Source organism: Opisthocomus hoazin, chromosome 4 (assembly GCF_030867145.1).
Source record: "Opisthocomus hoazin isolate bOpiHoa1 chromosome 4, bOpiHoa1.hap1, whole genome shotgun sequence".
NCBI lineage: Eukaryota > Metazoa > Chordata > Aves > Opisthocomiformes > Opisthocomidae > Opisthocomus > Opisthocomus hoazin.
Window position 1 is genome coordinate 26,550,688 of NC_134417.1, and position 20,336 is coordinate 26,571,023.

The following is a 20,336-nucleotide window of genomic DNA, read 5'->3' on the forward strand; positions in this document are numbered from 1 at the left end:
TGCAAAACCCGTGTGCTTCTCTATTCATTCCCCTTCGCATTTCCACAGTCTAAGCAAAGGTCAACTGGTTTGTAATCAATCCCTGCATGTGCAGGAACACTGGCACTGCCACCCGCAGCTCTCCAAAGACTGCATGGAGGAAGGGAAGAGCAGAAGCAGGGACCAGCCACCCCTCCCAGCCCCTTGAGTAGGACATCACGGGGCACACGCTCAGACCCACAAGGGGCTGAAGACCTCAGGACCTTCCAGTCCAAGTGGCTCATGCTACCTCAACCAAAGGGCAGTTCACCTTTTGGCATAAAAGCCCAGTATGCCCCTCCCTTCTCCTTTCCCACCCTGTCCTGCTTTTCCCCTCCTGCTTGCCTGTTTTTTTGGTTTTTTGCAATGTTTTCAGTAAAACTGTGATTCAGGACGCACAGTTGGATGTACGCTTCCCCAGGTCTCTGGGAAGCCCCTAAAGCAGCTGTCTTGCCTATGAGGCATAATCAAGCCCAGTTTGATTATGATATTTTCAATAAATCACTAGAGATGACTTGTGCTATATTTTTAGATGATTTAGTGTTTGCTATTAGCTAATATGCTTCCTAAAAAAACTTGAAGTATTGCACAGTTAAAAATCAGCAGCAGTTCAGAAGTCTCTGGCATGGGTCGGGCTTTGCTCCCTGTGGACAGAAATTAAGGGACTGCTAATGCAAGCTAATGGTTGGTTTAGCCTCTCTGTAATCCAGTTCAGCTCTGCATTACATCCTGGAACAAGTGTCTATAGATTGGCTAGACAAGCACTTACACACATTAGCTAACTCAGGTTAATGAGCAATCAATTCACTTAAATTGAAACAAGGACTCAGCCTCTCCAGCCTGAATATGGCCATCGCTGGGTCTGCTGAACTACCGTTCTGCCCCTTGCCCTCTTCTTTACTCTTACAAATCATGAGCATGAAATATCATCCAATAAAATAAATGCAAAGCAACAGGCAATAGTCTTCAGGTGATAAATTATTCTCTCATTTACATCAAGGTAATCCCAGACTAACTCATTCGACTTCAGCCAAATTAAGCTGTACCTATCCTACAGTAAGCAAGAATTCAAACGACTTTTCATTGTTTCAAGTCCATCCCCCAAGCCCACTGCACTCAAATCACTGCAGCGGTGCTCTCCAGAGCACCTGGATGTTCACAGGCTTCGGACAACTCTATGCAGATTTCTGTTAAACAGTGTCTTTCAAAGGTTTCTTTATGATGAAGCACGCCATTAAAAGGCTTAAATGATGTTAATAGCATGAATGCTTGCTCACTCTCAGTTCTAAGTCCTCTGCCTGAGCCTGCAGCTGATCTGTGACTGGCAGCAGAGCACAGGACCATTGCACTGGCATTCCAACACTTCGGAGGATCCAGCTGCACAGAAAACACTGCAAACATGCCCCACGCACCCCCGGTAAAAAACTATGAGAGTTAGGTCATAGACATTTTCCTGTTCAATTACAAAATGCGTCTCAGCTTCCAGATCAGCATTTTTAATATAGCTCAAATTAGCTTAGCTATAGCTCAGAAAACACTTCGCTGTTTCAGGCTGTTAACCACAATGTCTTATAAAATGAAGCATGTTTACTGTCATTTTGGAAAAGTCGTTCTTCCTTTATGAATTTGGCAATGAAGGATTCAAAAGATACCAGTGTGGGATTGTTATCACGCACAAGCCAAAGCCGTCAGGCTTCATTACTTCCAAGGCAAAAATTACAGAATAACGTATTAAATGCTTGAATAAAAAACACGTAGCGCTGCCGTTGTCCCGCGGCAATGGGATGACACCAGTCGCCGGTGCCTTGTACTGCACAGCCTGCCCTGCGCTGTGACACGGAGCCTGCAGCTGATGGATGCAGCATCCCCCAGCCACGGCCGCTCAGTGCTTGCAGCAGCCCCCAGGAATGCTGCCAGCGGTGGGAGGGGGCTGCGTCTTCCTGCGTGGTGGGAAACCAGCAAGCTGGGTCCGAGGCCAAAACAAGGGTTTCACTGCTTTTTAAAAAATGTATACATTTCAAAAGAAAAAAACCAAACCACCACCACATACACACACCCCCCCCACAAGCCACACCTTTCTTGCTCAAGAGAGGGGAGAAACCCACACTTTCAACGGTTTTATTGGGATGCTGCAGTCAAAAATTGACTTTTTGGGAACAACATTAACCAGCTGTGGTCCTTGTTGCAGCTTTCTGCCTGCCTCGTTCTTTGAAGTTTTGTTTGTGGTTATTTCTTTGGGTTGGGGGGAGTCCTCCCCTCTCTCTTCAACAAACAAGTTGCAGGGCTTTGACAAGCAGGTTGTACAGCTGAAGACACTCCATTCTGTGATTTCTGGATATTCCCCCTTCTGCTGCAGCCCTGACCTCACTATACAACACACAAAAATTCAGAGACAAACATTCCTAAACCCTTCTCTTAGACCCTCACCAAACTCCTGAGGCCCCCAGTTCCCTCAGTTAATTAGTGGTCTCTCTGGTGGGATCCACGCCAGAGCCTGGTACTGCTCCTTTCCATCCACCCCCAGCCTTCCTGTTCTTCACCCTCTCCTTCCCCCACTGTGTCTCCTCCCTCCCTTTTATCCTCCCACACTATCTCCTCAGCTCTTTCATCATTTGAAGGGAAAACCGTTGGCAGAGTGGCTCAGCCACCAGCCCAGCTCTCTCAGAGACAATAACATCCCTATCGAGGGGCTACAGGATAGATTTGGGTCCCGATTTGTACACCTGGGTAGTAGATGCCTGTTTACAGCCTGACTTAGCATTGCATTTTCCATTTTCCTCTAAACAGTTTATTTTCCAAAAATAATCAGCCATGGTGAAGTTTACCCCCAGGCAGCACACATGCATGAGACCCATTCACTTAAGCGCAGCTTAAGCCTTACTTTGATGGTTTAACAGGAATTTACATGGTACACACGACTTGTTCAAGTTCCCTACACAGTGAAGATTTCACCCTCTTTGCACTTCAAAGTCTCAGCTTTCCCATCCAGCTTTTCAGAGCGTGCATCCCATTGTGCTCTTAACACTTTTCATCCCTTTCAAATTGCACCGTGGTATCTCGCTGAGCTATAACAACATCAGCCCATGACCAGCAGGGATCAGCGAGTCAACTGGAAACGCAGGGTAACTCCAAGCACCAACATCAAGCAGAAGTCCTACATTGCTCTCAGCAGCATCTCACAGTACCGTGCAAACAGCTTCCAGATGTGAGATCCTACTACAGAGCCACACCTTCAAAATATCGGTCGTTTTGAAGAAAGAAAGGAAAACTTTTTAAGATTGACTTCATGCTCTCATTGCTGGCGAAAGAAGCACTTGCTTGTATTGCTCACTTCATGCAAACAAAAGCTTTTACCACATTCTCCTGCTTCCCACATTGAAAGGCGAGATAATTATGAAGGCCTTTTGGCACTGGCACCTAGACTAGAACAGCTGTTTTCAGGAGAAGGGCTTCAAGTTAGCCGAGAGTAGAAGAGTGTGGCCCTAACATAGCCCCAAAGAGAAGAGCAGGCACCTCCTGTAGCACAGAAGTGCACAGAATGCTAAAACAAATAAATCCAAGCTCCTATAATTAAGGTATTTAAGTCTATGACAGACCAACCATCAAGGAGTGTGTATTTTCTTTTATGTCTCTTAATTAAAAATTTGTCAGAAACTTAGGGCTGATTTTCAGAAGTGCCCAGCGCTCCCTGTCTCCTGTTGTGAATGTTAATGACCAGGTTTTTCAAAAGGATTCTGAACAACATGCTTTCTTTAAAGAAAAAAAAAAAGGTTTATTTTGTGCATAGTACATACCTGTTTTATCAGGCCAACAGACTTCACAACACCCATCTTAGACCATGAGCTCCATGAGCATACTTTAGTGCTTATAAAATCCAGTTTATGGAGTAGAGGACTCTGAAAAACGTCTGTAGGAAACACTGTGGACTGATCCCATCCCTGTCTAGGACTGAGGAGTCATATTTTGGCATGGATACTGCAGTTCTGCCCCATGTTCTGAGGTTTCAAAAAGTAAGAAAAGCCATCACTCTTTCTAAAGAGAGAAATGACTGAAGAAGGCAGCAGTTACAGCGGTAGACCTGGATTCAAGTCTCTTTGCCTAAAGAGAATTTACTGATTATCACCCTTGGAGAGACTGCAAATGCCCCGAATCTCATGCCTGGGTCATGGGGATGCTTTTGAACCATTCTGCTGCAGTAGTTTCATTAATCTCAAATCTTCCTCGGATGAAAATTGCACCTTAGTGGCTGGGGCAGGCTTTTTACCTCTACCCTCCCAAAACTTGCCCTATTTTGTACTAGATTTTATATTGATAGACAAGTCAATCATGGGCTGGGATCTAGATGTTCCCAGAGCCACACAACAATAGGGTCTTTCTCAAAACTTCAACCTCAACAAATAATATTTTATTCTTTCAAATAAAGTAGAAAAATTTGTACAGAAGAGCCTACAGCGTAACCTGATGCTAGAGCATGGAAAGTAGGGAAAATAGCTGAACCCAAATCTCCTGCTTCCCTACATGTTAAGCCACTGAACTGCTTCAGAGGGTTGCACAGAGTTCACCAAGTAGCTTGTTTTTAGGAACCCATGAGCAAGTGTCTATATCAACAGGAGTTTGGCTTGGTTCAGAGCAGACTTATAAAGCCAATATAACTCCAGCAAACCTGAATCTTCTGGTACTTTCCTAGCTGAATCAAAGTCTGTGTCTGTCCAAATCACAGCCCGCCCCAGGGAAAAGGCAAATTGCTGGGGCAGGGCTGCTGCGTTCCTGATCACCCCAGAGGGAGACAAAAGGTTCTGGTCCACTCCAAGCTTACTCAGCTTCTAGCAGGGTGGTGGGAAGTCTCCGATGCACCAGTTTAGGAGTTTCTCTGTGGACTCCACTATGCCTACAGCCGAACTGGACCAAATGAAAATGTTCAAACACATTTTGAGCAGCCTGCCACAACTTTTAGCTGCTAACGACCTCAGTTAGCAAGTTCCCCTTTCTTGAAGAATTAGACTAAAAAAAATAGCTTCACAAAGTAAACTGATGAAGTGATGCTTTGTGCTAGATTTTTGAGACACCATTAGGCATAGTATGATGAACACTGGGGTGGCTTGATACCCAGCTTTGTGTGGCCTCAGGTACTTCCAGTTTCTCTTCCCCATTAATACAAAGATTGCACTGCTCAAGGGTCATTCTGCTTAACATTTCTTAATTGAAGGCTTTCCAGCTATTTGCCATTTCGCACTGATTGCATCCACTAAACGTAGCTTTGTAATCCTAGCTCATTTAGCAGTCCAGCCAGCAGCAGCCGCCTCCTGGTCTTGCCTGTCCCAAAAGCAGCTCTGAGCTCAGGCAGAATTAATCCAGAGAAAGCAACTTCTGGTTACAGCCCTCAAAAGTATCAGACTGTAAAAATAAGCATCTGCTACTATACAGGTGTTTTAGGCAGAAAACAAAGGTAGAAAGAATTGAGGAAGGCAGAACTGGAACATAATTTTTTAAAAGAGAGGGAAAGAAATAGTAATAAATAAGGAGGAAAAAAAGGTGAAGACATATCAGGAGCAAGAGGAAGAAAGGAACTACCCCAAAATAAAAAGCCAGAATGTGAGATGTGCCCAGCTCTCCCCAACTCCAAGTCAGACATTCCTGAAAACAAAGTCCCCATTTCTGCCTGAAGCAAGAAAACAGACCTACATCTTCTTCCTGATCTCTCCTGAGAAAAATCACTGGCCACCTCTTAGCCATCTTCCCTTTCAGCTTCCATCGCAACTGTTACGGACCATTTCACATCACCCAGCTGCAGTCAGCGCTACTGGCTCTAATCATCTGTCCCAAATCTCAAAGTGCCTTCTTCTGGCCCCTCCACATAAAAAGATGTCCCACGTTGGACAGAGAAGCAGCACAGCATTATTTGACCCTTTCAGGGCTTTGGCCTGCTCTTTTGGTTCTAATAATTTATTTTGCACACACATGTGCAAACAGGAAGCCTTCATGCTAACATCAGGGATAGCTACATCTCCCTTGGATCCTGACGTGCCAGTGAAACAACAAATGGCTTTTCCTAGACCCATACACTGGTGGCATAAGCTCTTTGTCCTCTTGAAGCAGTATTTTAGCAGTTTTCTTACATGTCCACTCTGCTGATGCAGTTTTCAATAATTTGCTTGGATAGCACTACATATCTCTAATATATTTTTCAAATTAAATATTAAGAGACATTAAACATCATCTCTTGTGGAGTAGTTAAGAATTGCCCAGTGTGTTGGAAGTTTTTTTCGGCAATACAGACTAAGTGACAAGGTTGGGCAAGGGGATGGTGGTTTGGGGTTTATTGTCCTCCTAGAATGTTTACAGGCAAGAAGAACTACCAGGAGTTAAGCAGCTCATGGCATGAATCAATCTTAATTGCTTTCTACATTTTACAAAAGCAAAGGAAAAAAAAAGCCTTGACCGTACCAAGAAAAGCTACCAGAAAAATATAACTTCTCCTTAGAACAATTTGACCTCCACGCACCTTTCTGTAATCCCAGATATACTTATCAATCATAGTAGGTGAAAGAAAATGAATCTGTCAAAACAGTGACATTGCTAAAATTATAGCCAGCTGTGTCATTTGCTAATTTGCCCGGTATTTCTCATTTTCAGTTTTTGAGGATTTATCAAATACATACTTCATCCAAGAGACAAAATACTTAACCCTTACCCACCATCCTCCATTTCGCTAGTAAAGACTTAAGCTGGAATTTATTCTTGATCAGGAGCCTGGGACTTCTGTGAGAGGCTTTCCAGAGGAACCTTGCCTGTCCCAAGACCTTCAGGGACTTCAAATTACCTGTCCATAAAGCAAGGCCAACATCTCATTCTAGGGAGGTGGTGTCACTTCAGCTATCAAAACTGGAGAAATACATCACATAAGCAGAATAAATCCTTTTTAAAAGAATTTTAGAGTGCTCTCCCTTTGCTCATGCTATTTAGCTCCATTTAAGTAATGTTTTCATTGAGTTTTAAAATGAACAAACAGTGAAGAGCAGATTTTGCTATCAGTACAGCGCTTCCCTACATTTCACTGCTTACGCAGAATTTTACCAGTCTGAATGATGTACAATGACTCTGTACCAGTGGGATATCTGAGCAATAACAAGCAGAAACCATATGTTCCAGTTTGGACCATCTCTGCTCCAGTCTGCTTTTAGGTATGTGCACCCTTTCCACTGGCTAAATTGTGCACAGCACATGAACATCTGAGGCTGATATCTGACATCCAGCTGGAACAAAATGTTTCTGTTGAAAGTAACTAGAAGCACAATACTTACAAAAATTAGTCTCCAGACTTCCACGTCTTGCAGAGAAATTAATGCATTATTCAGAGTGTGAAGCTTAGCCTTGGCTACATCAGAACAGCAGCACAGGAGAAACTGGGATGTAGAAGAAAACATTTAAGGTTTTATTACTTCATTTAGAAGTAAAAAAATTCAAAATCTAAATAAAACATGATTCCACCAGAAAAGAAAAAAATCCCCCTCCTGCCACTAGCAGTTTTTGAATTAAATCTTTTGACTGCTTAATTTGCATTCACCTAAATAGGTTCGTTAGTGGCTAGGTACCAAGGCTTTTGACTATATAGAAATACACGAAATATTAGTAGCACAACTTAAAGCTACTCTAATATAAGGGTTTCACCTGTTTCTAAAATGGGATCATTTTCATTAGAAAATCCTTCAAAGACAGGTGGGGATATTTTTTTTCTTTTCTAGCAAGAACAGGACTCATTTGCATGTAAGGCAGGGCTAATTCCTGAGCAAACAAATGAAAACTTTTTGAGCAAAAATATTCGTGTATAAAAAAACCAAATTCTTCGCATTCATGTTTTGCATGCCTTGATTTTAGAAATAAATCCAGATTAATGGACAGTTACCTGAATACAAACATATCTCAAGTAAAGAGCAAAAATGCTCATTGCAACATTTTAGTGTGTTATGGCAATTCGTATTGAGTTGTTGGCTTCCATCCCATTCCTCAGCAGTCAGGTATCTACATCCCTACTCGAAAAACAAACTTGAGCGTCATGAAGAGCCAGAGTATTGCACAGAGGAGGAGGATATGGAGAGACCAGAAACAAGTCCTGTTGGTGGTACAAGTGGTCACCAGCACAGGAGCTCCATCCTACTGTCATCTATTCACTACCCACGCTGCAGGTACACAGAGATGTAACTCCTCCCAGCCCATTAGTCCGAGGCATTTGACAAGCATTTAAGTTACCTGAAGGAAATAAAATTAGCACTGCTTACAGCTGTCCAGAAGGAAACCAGTAAGAAAACACAGCTGTGGACCACATGGTTTATTGGCGAGTGCTGTGCACTGATTTGATACAGCAGCCATGACCCTGTATTCAGGACCACCTTATACTTTTTTGAACGTGATGCACAGTTTGCTTTGAAGAAAAGTGTGCTTAAGCAGCTGAGCAGAGATGGCCATAACTTGTGTTTCATCTTCCAAATTTCATTTCTTTAACGACAAGCCCAGCATGACATTAACAAAGTGGATCAGGGATCGTTACTCAGTGTTATTCTACATATTCAATGTCATTGCAAGTCTTCACTCTTGCAGAAGAGCTGAATTTATGGTACATAAATTTAGGAAGTAAAGAAATGGGTCAGTTGTGTCTGATCTGGTTTTAAACAACTGCACTCTGGAGTGATTCAAATCCTCTTGGATTCTTGGCATTAGGGATAATTGTATCATCATTTATTACCCTGCTTGGTAGCCACACAAATAGGAGAGGTATTAAATCAGTGCCATGGTAGCACTGTTAGAGCACCTGAGCCATGTGAGCCGTTTTCATCACGTTCTTAAGAGACTGCAATAAATACAGCAATCTGTGAGCATCGCCGCCTGCCAGGAGGTGGGAAGGTCCATCACCCCTGTGACACAGGAGGATAGGAATTAGCTGAGCACACCAGTGGAGCAGGCTGGCATCGAGAACAGATGTGGATGGGTAACAGGAAGAGAACAGCCAGTCTCATCACCATGCTCCTTGCACACTGGCAAACTCAATGTTCGCTCCCTTTCCAATGGGAAATAAATATCTCTTCCTTCCCTAGTGAAGTCAATAGCTAATATCAGGCGCTAAAAGTTGGACAGTCACTTTTGCTGGAACGATTCCCCTTGTTATGAGGGGTTGGATGTCCAGCTGACCAGAAAGACCGACACCATGAAGCCTTTCTGAATCGGAGCAGGAATTTGAGTGAGGGTCTCCCACATCCCAGCTGAGTGCTATAACACCAGGACTCTGGGCTCTTCTGGGGGCTACATCTTCTCCCTTTCCTCTGACAAAACATCTTCTGATTTTGACTATCATTTCTGAGGCAAGCCCTAGATATTCGAAAAGCTGCATAAGTAAAATGACCCCATTCTGACCTTAAACAGAAGTACTCTCACTGCTCTGAAGATGATGGTAGTCAACTATCACTTTTGTTTCCAAAGTTGTTCAGCTTCTTAAAATAAGAACAAAGTACCTTGGTTAAAACTGAAAAATAGCTGCTTAAGAACTTCAGTAGTAACTTTAATAATGTTCTATAAATGAGACAATACATTCAAGGGACAGTAATCACTATCTGCAATTGCATATCATGAAACGGATAGTAAAAAAAATGGAAAATAACTGACTTCGTGGGCATATATTTTGACTCCTTCACATTAAGTACCAAGTCACAGGTGAGGTGTTTTTTTTTAATAAACTGCACATTTAAACAATAGGACTTTTTACACAAGATTCAACAACAGTTCTCATAACCCCTTAATATCATACGAGTATCTTTCTTCACATAGTGTTAGGAACTTTTGCATTTTCACCTTGTTTTTAAATTTCACTGTTTTTTAATTTGTAGAAATATAAAAGTTAATTTAACTCCAACTTAAGAATGTTTTACGCTTATCTTTGATAGCAACAGAGAAGAACTCAAAGAGCCAAAAAACTGAAGTGCAAGAAGCATGGACTCCACATGACCTTTTGTCATCTCACTGCTCTAATTTATGACTTTAGTGGTTATACACAATTTTCAAAGCTTTATGTTTGCAAAGACAGATGATACAAGGTAATCGAACTAACCTACTCTACTGTGTTCCAACCCTACCTTTTAAGCAAAAAGCCCCAAACCACCACCACAAAAAAAACCTCCCTCTATTTAGCCTCTTATGCTCAAGAAACACATTATAGGAATTTAACTCCCTGATTTTTAGATATCCTCAGACATTTCAAAGCAATGAAGTATGTCAGCAAAATTGTACCCAAGTATTAGCAGCTATAAAATTAGGGGTCACTTTTCAAAATTAGCTAGCTTGAAAATATCATCACATTCCATATCTTCATACAAAGTATTGAAATGCAGACTAACAACAAGGTCTTTTTAAAGCAAGAAAGATAAGCAGAGTCAAAGATTCTCATTAGGACCAAATTGGTCTGCAATAGGTGCAAACACCTAAATTACACTACAGGACAAAGCCAACTAATGAAGGCAAGTTTCACCACGTTTTCTTAAGGTTTGGAAAAAAGTGCCCTTTCTCCTACTGCTAATGCAAACCATATCGCAACCTTTAAATGCCCTTAAAGAGGAAATAAGGTAATCCCTGCATAATTTCATTAAACTATGTTTCTTTCCCTAAATCATTGGGTTCGAGTCTTTAAGATCCAAACAGCCCATGGAGTGGTGAGCTGCTGCTCAAAGTACCTGCAGACATACAAGGTATGGTCTCTGGTCTGCTTTCTTACATGACCATATTTACTTTGATTCTCTTGCTGTAAATGGTTTTGAGAACAGACTCCCTAACACATTCCAGAAGAGTTCCTTCTTCTGCATAAAACATGAAATTGTCAAGCACAGAGGCCTGCACAGTTCACTGCAGCCAGCAGAAGCCATTGATTCTTGCATTTATTTCCTCTATATTTCAAATCTACTCCTCACGCTGCTTGTCACGTAGGGTTGACATATGTCACAGGATGCCATTATACACTATGGCAATGCGTAGCCATCAAGTGCCATCCAAAAGAGAATAATACATTTAAAATACTCCTATGCACACTGGGTTTTGTTTGCTGTGGCCTCATAATTGCCAGAAATCAACAGTCATTGCAACTATTCAGAGAATACAAAACAGCTCTTATTTTAAAGATAAGAAAAACTGAACTAAGTTGAACATGCACTACCAGAATGATAAATCTTCGTAGCTTGTTTTACATACTGGTCTTTTTAATACATAATTTATTTGCATTCTTCTGCATTTATGAAAATGTAGTTTTCTTTTAGGAAAAAAAAGTAGAACTACCTCATTGGCAGAATATGATTTGATGCTACACAGTGGTCAGACCGCAGGATGGAAAACCAGGATGCCCTGCTTCTGCCTTGGTGCTGCCATCATGGACTGTGCTGGAGCAGGTTTAATTGCCCTCTGCCTTGGGTCACCACATAATAAAATGACTGCACTGTTAACTCTGCTTACAGTAATGCTCCACAACCGGTCTCTCAGGCTTAGGTATCCTCATGTTGCAAGAAGTTACTCCTGGCTACAGACCATGCAGGAGACGGTGCAAGTAGAAAGGCAGGTGAGAGTTGCCTCCATATTCATTTGGGGATGACAGTGATGTAAAACAGAGGTGTTGCACCACCAGCACATTGAAATTCTTAAAGCAGAACTGTGCCCAAGGACACATGAGATGTTACAGAAAGAGAACTTCAGACCTGAAAGAACTGATGGAGATCAGATAGAGTCAACAGAAAGCGCAAGCACATCAGTACGACACAGCCTGCAAAGGTAGATTTCTTCTTACTAGCTCTGTCAAGCACTGTAAATTGTAAATTAATCCCACTCTTAAGTGGGAAGAGAATTCAGACTTCATATATATTCAGGAATAATGTGGGATTATATACTACAAAGTGATTTCTTGTAGTATTGAATAGTGCCAAGTACTAGCAAAATGTGCCAAATTAAAGTGAAAGGGAAGAAAAGGCCAGAAACTCTCTTCTGAGACAAGTTACCCAGCATGGAACCCACAAATTTCAAACATGTCAGGATGTTATCCAGAAAAATCCAAATAAATCAATGAGGCTTTCTTGCTCAGCAGATCCTGCATCCAGCAATCCTTCACCATGTCTACAAAAATAGGTAACTCCCAAAAGGGTTGCCCCTTTGGAGGGTCTTTTTGGCTTTTGCTGTACCTTCAGTAGTATTTATGTTATAAAAGTGTGTTTGCTTAAATTGTTTTTAAGACTGGTACTAAAATACTAATTTGTTGGCTCAGAAGTGTACCTTTGGAATAACTGTGTAAGTGTTCTTTGGACTAACTGTACTATCACAGAGAAAGGTCTTTTCTGCAATGTCCTCACTCCTTACAGTTTTGCAAGAGGGAAGTAAATACTGGAAAACTCTTCTGTTCTCTGTAATAACAACAGTTCTACCTTTAGCAAACACCCAATCTGTGCTTAAGCTGTCTGCATGGCCATTTACAGTTACACAAATTGACATGCACGTGCTCTTCACCAAGGGACACCAGTTGCCTGTGCAAGTACACGCATCTTTGTTTCAAAACTAGGCCAGTAAGAAGGGACAGGAGGGATCTCACCACTTGCTTACCTTCCCCTTGTCAAAAGAAGAATCAAGTATACTAAAGATAGTCCCAAAACCTAGATGCTCTTTCACACCTCACTAGAGATTTCTTTAAAATCTTCAGCAACAGAGCAAGAAGACAACAGACTCATTTGCAAGTCACAAATATTTCATTCTTCTCAGAGGAGCCCACAGATCCCGCACCCTGCCCCTCCAGTACCAAGTGTCTTCTGAGCATGCAGTCATGAATACACAAGGTCCATCTTTGCTTACCCAGCAGCATGGGGCACCTCTTACCTCAGGCGAGTGAGGCCCACCCCCATCAGACCTTTATAAACCTTGCAAATTCTTTCTTTGTTGTGTTGTCTTCATAGTGACACGTCAACATGTAACAATTTGTAAAGTAGAGGGAAGAAGTTTACTTAGGTAAGCTTCTTAGTAAAATTTTAAATAAGTTATCTGTTACAAAAGTTTTTTTAGTTGGTGGAGAACCCAAGAAAAGCACCAGAGCTGCCTCTGCCCAGACAATCCTGTGCATAAAAATACTGAGGTCAGCGAACATCCCTGCAGATCTGCATCCTCCACAGGGGCTTGAAGGCTCTTGAGCTTCCTTCACATAATGATAGTAGCTCTTGGTTAACATCTCCCTCAACAGAAAGAGGCGCACTGAAATTTTAGGAAATGCGCTGTCACTATCTGAAGTCCTGTTCCTGAGAAGTTTAGTCATGTCGTTCTGAATATACAACCAGACTGCAAGAAGCTGCAACCCCTCATATCTGTGAAAGAAAAATTCCCTTCTAGAAGTGCAGTGGGAAAAAGTTCATTACCCAAGCATGTTAAAAAAAACCTACTTAACCTTGGAAGCATCTTTAGAGGCTTATTTAACATAATCTGACATACTCACAGGTGGAAATACTTTTTAAGAACTTAGTAATAGCAAGTATTTCAGAGTTACACTCCATCAGCTTCTGTTGTAGGAAGTAAGAATATGACACATGAATTATACTGAATTATGCTCGAGGGCTAAGGCTGCCTTCAGGCATCTTTAACTTCCACGACCAGTACTTACACTGCCAATAAGCCATACTGACCTTGCAGAGATTATGGGGGAAGTCTTTACATAATGACGAACTGGTCTTGCTCTTTGTTGACTTGCGACATCGTCATTGGGGGGGAAAGACAGCTCCAGTACACTAGAGCCGTACAGGTTTTGCTTTACTGCTAGGTACATGCACTTTCTGCCAGCTGTTGTCTATGCCTAATGCTATCCAAACAACTAGGTAAAAACAGCACACCCAAAATGATCATTAATCAGAATTACACCTTTAAACATCATGGGTTACTTTGTCACACAGCTTGATAACCCCATCCTTTTCAGCTGAAAGTTTCAACAAAATTCTTGCTGACCTCAGTAATGTCTCAAAGCCAAGAAACGACCTAGAACACAATGAAATTTATCAGCTTTGCTCTTCTGAGCCTAATACTCTTTAACATTTTTATACACACCTATCATCTTAAACAATTGCTCTAAGTTTTGACCAAGATTTCCTTCTTCCTTTTCAGACACAACAAAGATAATAGTATGAGGCTTGGTACCCTGACTTTCTTAAATGCAGAATCTTTTTTCTTCCTTGATGGTGTTTCATATCTACGACACTCTCTTCCCACCATGCCAAGGGCGTACAAATTTGGTACTGGTATAGATGCTCAGAAATGTGTTGGCTGGTCAGCAACTTCCAAGTATTTTTCCAGAAGCTTCACACACAGTTTCTAGCTTGTGTTTTATTTATAAACTTTAATAAATGAAGTCCTTCATATTTTTTACCAAGGGTTTCTATTAATATGTTCCATTAATATATAAAATGTCACGCTAGGTTAGTGAATTGACTTATATTTCTTAGTGTCAATAATAACTACCACATAGCTCAGAGTAATTACATAAGCTGAGCTTTACAAAATATCTTAAATGTAATGAGGAATGCTCTTCTGTATGCAGTAGACACTGTTTACGCAGTGTAACAGTCAGATTGGTAAGTACTCCCACAAGTCACTAGACTCGTGTTAACCGTACCAGGAAAAGTAGATGTCAGCAGGACACACCTTTCTGAAATACAGAAATAGCTCCAGAGGAATTCTCTTTTGTTTTATAGAATCCAGATCTGTAGAGACTGCAGTTCACATGCACGTCATTTATTTAGCGTAACAGAGTTATCTTCTTAATGGATTTCTTGACCAAATGCCCCTATAACAGTGTTCTGCAGCCTCCCTCATCTCTATACGTGTATCCTGTATATCCCACAGCACTGTCACATGCTGCCTGAAAAGCTGTCTTTCTCCTAAAATGACTCAGCCACAACAGCAGCAAGTCACAAGAGCCTTCTCTCACTAAAAGGCAAACTCTGAACTCTGCACAGCAAAGGCTCATTGCAAAAGGCAGCTCTGCTGGATGCAAGACTTTGGCGTGGCCCCCCATGACACTGCTGTGTCTGCTCAGACTTCTGCCACATGACCTCAAGGCTAAACACAGCTCCCGAGGACTATTACGCAAATCCTAAACCCCCATTTCCCATGTTACAAGCCAAATACACTTAACCAGCTGAGGTGAGCACCCGCTCACTCAGATTAGAAAAGCAGTCTTTCCCCAAGATGCCAATTTATTTACTTGTTGTAGCATGGCAACGATGTTCACCCAACTATCCACTGTGGGTGACTCTAGAGAAGTTTGTGGAAATATAACCGTAGAATTGCTTCCAATACTTAACAGCTATATGTTTTTGTTTCAACAGTTGTAATGAGACCCCGAATGTTTCATAAGGATATTCATAGAACACATAACCCTTTATTATTTTATTACCTATCTATTAAAGGATGGGTATTTCACCATTTTGTATCATCCACCTCAAAAATAGAACAATTTTCTAGACACTATCAGCTCCTTTCTTCTCACTGCATAAGGAAATTTTACTCAATTAGGGCTGAAAAAATAAATTGTCATTCTCAAAAGCATTAATAACCTGATTGGATTAATCTAAGGGTAGTTACTAAGGTCTCAGTGCTGCCACTAAGTCAACAGGAACCATTTTGTGAGATTCAATATGCACTGAATGTGGCTTTTGCCCCTAAATTATTATTAACTATCAGAATAATATATCTGCCAGATACAAAGAATGCCTGCAGAAGTCACTGTATGAATGAAAGCAACGTATTCTTTGATTTTTGAACTCTGTGTCTGCCACTGAATGCCACAAATCCACAAGACGTCCCTGACTCCTGGTCTCTGCATTTGAACAGCTAAAAAAGAAGTTATGTGTAAACTCATCTGGCTCACACAGCAGACAGCTCTGCATTGAGTATTCACCAGGGGAAACTCATGTGTGCTGTTTATTCCAGCATGCGTTTAGAATATATTTTGCTCCTGATAAAGCAGTGACAGGACTACGTGGATAACAAGTGCAAAGAAACTGAAACTTCTGTCCTTTAGTTAAACAATTTTCCTTTTCTTTGTCTTCAAACACAGAGTTAACGCATGTCTGCAACCTTGAGAAGGGCAGCAATGTCCCATCACAATCACAGTTATCAGAGGCCAAGAGTCCCTTCTTTAATGTGACACATATTTGGATCTAAGATTAAAATTAAAAGTAAAAAGGGATTACATTATCATTCTTGTCTTGATATTCCAGTTAAACATTCCCTCTTATGGTCTCTTCTGCATTTCTCAGATATTCCCAGAATACAGCCTAGATCACAAAATAGAAAAGACTGAAAAAATGTGGAAAAATTATATCAGCTTAATCTTCCTGGTTAAAAAACATTATTTTAGAAACATGAACCTATTTTAGATAAAATTTGGATTCTTTCTTTCTTTTATATCCTCTCCTTACCTTTAAAGACTAAAGGCAGTCCAGTAGCTCAGTCCCAAGGATGGAGTGGGGCCCAGTGGTGCTGCTCAGCCATCCACAACTTGGCCTGCCTTTCGATTCCTTCTGTAGGAGGAAAAGATGCAAGTCACCCAGAGAAAAGTTGCAGTCCTATTCTCTCCCTTGGGCTCCTATAACCACCTTGTTTCAATACAAGGGCAAAACTCCATCTCCATCCCAGCTCCATCATTTTCCTGAAAGACCTACCCAGAAGAGCACAGAAGCCATATCCTTCAGCACACCTGGTGCTGCAGTGAAAACACGCACAGAATCCGAAAAACTAAAAAACTAAATGTCCCTATATTCCTACATGTTGTTAAGCCATGAAAAGGGCTCTGGATTCTGAGTCAGCACACCTGAACATCTCCCTGTACTCTAAGAAAACGTATCTCCACTTCTCCTCTTGCTCCTCACCTGTGGAAACCTGACCATGGTTAGGCCACTAATGTATTGAGAGTATTGCCTGTTAAGCTGATTAGTTCCCTTTCCTCCTTTATCACCTTCCTCCTGTCTTACTCCTATGTTGCAAGATTTTTTTCAGCAAAACCCACCTTCTTTGTCCTGTCTTGAGCACAACAAACCAGCAGGTCATCTAGTCCATGACTAGACCTCCAAGGCACTGGGAATAACCTGATTGTTAATAACACAGTCTACATTATCAGCCTCTTGTGACAGAAAATCTTACTGTTCCACACATACTACCCGTCTTTAGGGCAACAAGTGACACTTGCTGGAGCCATCAGGCATTGCTGCTACACTTAATACTATTTGCAATTTTAAAGATGCAAAAAGTCCAACAATAACAGAAGAGAGAAATGTCTGCTTCATGCTTTACAGGATTACACATGATCCATTCATTTTCTTTGAAGTTACTTTAGATGACATAAATACTACTGGTGTTGGCATACTGTACAGTGCATAGAAGTTAAGGCTGGCTGCAGCAAGGAGAATGAATACAGCCCTTTTGCTCTTATAAACAAACGGAAAGTGATGTTAGTCTGGAATTTTAAATATCCCCAATCATCGAGACCATTGCAATACAAAGTATGCTGGTCTCTGCAAAGTGATGTTACAGGCTCTCGCCATTTCTTCTCTTTATGGATGCTTTGTTCACATAGCTTAATGACAGATATGTCACATGCATTAAAACTGCCTCTACTTTTGTTGCTTTTCTTCCTTTGTGTTTCAGCAAAGACAACAGTGACCTTGCATAATCACCTAGCCACTGCTTTTCAGTTTATCTGGCAATTAAAACAAGGTGTCCTGAAGAGAAGACATTGGACGAAATACTAGAAGTCAGTCATATCCAATAAAATTACTTAAACCATAGCTCATTCTAACCCAAGATTACCTTACTGTGTCTATCCATTAACAATATTTCACTCTCTGCCTATGACTTCAGTTAATGAAGGAACATTTCTTGTCTATTCTTTCTTACTAAGGATTACTGTTGCAGCAGTACTGCAGAGTATTTGCACACATGGGGTTTGCTGTTTACTTAACACAAGTCGACCCAGCCAGATCTCCAGGATTATTTTATACAACAATTATGCTTTCAAAGATTTTTTGCAAAGGTAATCTCTAAGAAGAGACAAGGCTGGGACATGGGGAGCAGACCCTCCCTACTGCACCTCTTCCTGCAACAGCAAATCAGTCACCGGTCCAACAGACCTCCACTGTTCCCAGGCAAATGATGGGTCTGTTGGTTGTGACAAACTCTGCTGGGATAGATGGTTACCCCCAAAGATAAGATACTGGCTGCCTGAGAGGTCTTCCAGGCAAGGAGTAGAAAAAGCATTGGTGTGGTACAAAGAGTTTGCTCAGTTTTGAGAAACAGAAGCTAAACTGCAGGAGCAGTTGTGGCACAGGACAAGTATATCGAACAGCAGAGAGAGCAAGAAGACAAGAAGGTTATTGTAAGGAATTAAGACCCAACCCCCAAAATGTACACATAAATAGCTAGTTCCTACCATGCAGAAAGTAATTTATGGACCACTGGGACCTGGATTTTAGCCACAAAGTTGAATCCATTCACCTAAGTGTTTAGGGAGAGTAACTAGGTACATGTCATCATCTCTGCACAATAAACATAACAGGGATGTCCCCTGAAATCTGTTGCATTATGGCAAGTGTCAGGCTTTGACATTTTTTTCTGCCTTCTGATGAGCCAGAAAGAAGTTTCAACTGTTTGACAAAATCATTCCCCCACCAATTTGCTGGTTTCTTCCCTCCCTAACCAACACTCCTGCACAGCCCTGACCACAGAGCGAGCACTTAGGAAAAACAAGCGGCCTTCACAGTGGTATTTGGACACACGATGACTGCATGCCCAGCTCCAGTGCGAAGTCCTACACCCGAATTCGGAAAGGGCTGTCCCCATCTTCAGGCTATTTAGTAACCATGCCGGGAGATGTCCATCTTTTGCAGGAAGGCACCTAACAGCAGGAGGACAAAAAGCAAACAGCAGCATCTTCCTACAAATAACCATTTCTGCTGCCTGAAAAGACCCCACTCTGCAAAAAAGGAGTTGGAGCAGCCCCCAAGTACACCTGTGCCTACACGCCCAGGTGAGGACTCCAAGCTTCAAGAGGAAATATATTCAACTACAGATCATGTCTGTGTCAAACACAGGCAGTAGAAGAAATCACTTAAATGGTTATCAGGAGAGCTCAATGCACTTTTTATCATTCTTCTACTTTGCAGAAATGCCAGCCGCCCCAAATGGGTTATACACAGCATGTGCAACATGTACATGGGGGAAGGGAGCAACATAAATTAAAATACATCTTTCATATCAGCACAGAAAGGGAGACTAGTTCTGTAACTGCCACAGACTTTCAAACCGCTGAGCAAGAATGCCATCTACAGGCCTACATTACAATTCTTCTCTGCTAAGGATGTACCAGAAGTAGAAACAAACATGAAGTGAGTATTCAGCGTAGCTTATGTTAATAGGACTTTCATATGCTAATGGAAAATTCATTAAAAATAAACAAATACAAAAGTAAAATACTTGGAACTCCTTTCAAAAAAAAAAATCAAAGACTACAGACCCTAAAATACTAAATCTTTCATAGAATAACCTAGAGAGGATCATTATCATTACAGCACTGTGTTCTGCATACATATTTTATGAAGAAACTTTTCTGCACGTACTTCAGAGGTTAGCAGTGCATTGCATTTTGTCTGCTGCTTGATTTAACCAAATGCAATGCCTTGAGGCATTTGTCAAAATCAGGAAAGAGAAAAATATTACTATTGTTAACCTCAGACTGTGATACATACGGTCTTTCCTAAAGGGGAGTTGTCTTGCTTTTGAGTCCTGCTTATCAGACCCTATTGAATTGTTTTCATATTAATACCAAAATAGTTAAAACTAATATAATTCTACCTTTATGTTTCTTTCATGCAAAACTTCCATATTGATAACTCTAGACCTGGTGACACTTGTCTATGGTCAGTAAAAACAGACTGAGCAAAACATTGAGTTATGCCAGAAATTTTAAGTACAGCACAAACAGAGAAAAATATATAATAAAGTGAGACACTAAAACATCTGAAAGTTATGAGAAATTACCAAGTTTTCAAACAAAGATTCTGAAACAATTTCTCATCCAACAACCTCTGGCAGATATGGCTGACGCTGGCCCACACAGCGCCCCAGACTTCAGTAGATTTTCATTTAACGAAATATAAGCAGATGAACACACTCTTGGAAAACTGGAAACAATAATCCATGTGGGGATTACTGTTTACGTGTAGTTGCAGTGACCCAGAGAAGTGCTAATACCTTCTTACTAAGTCTGAATAAGA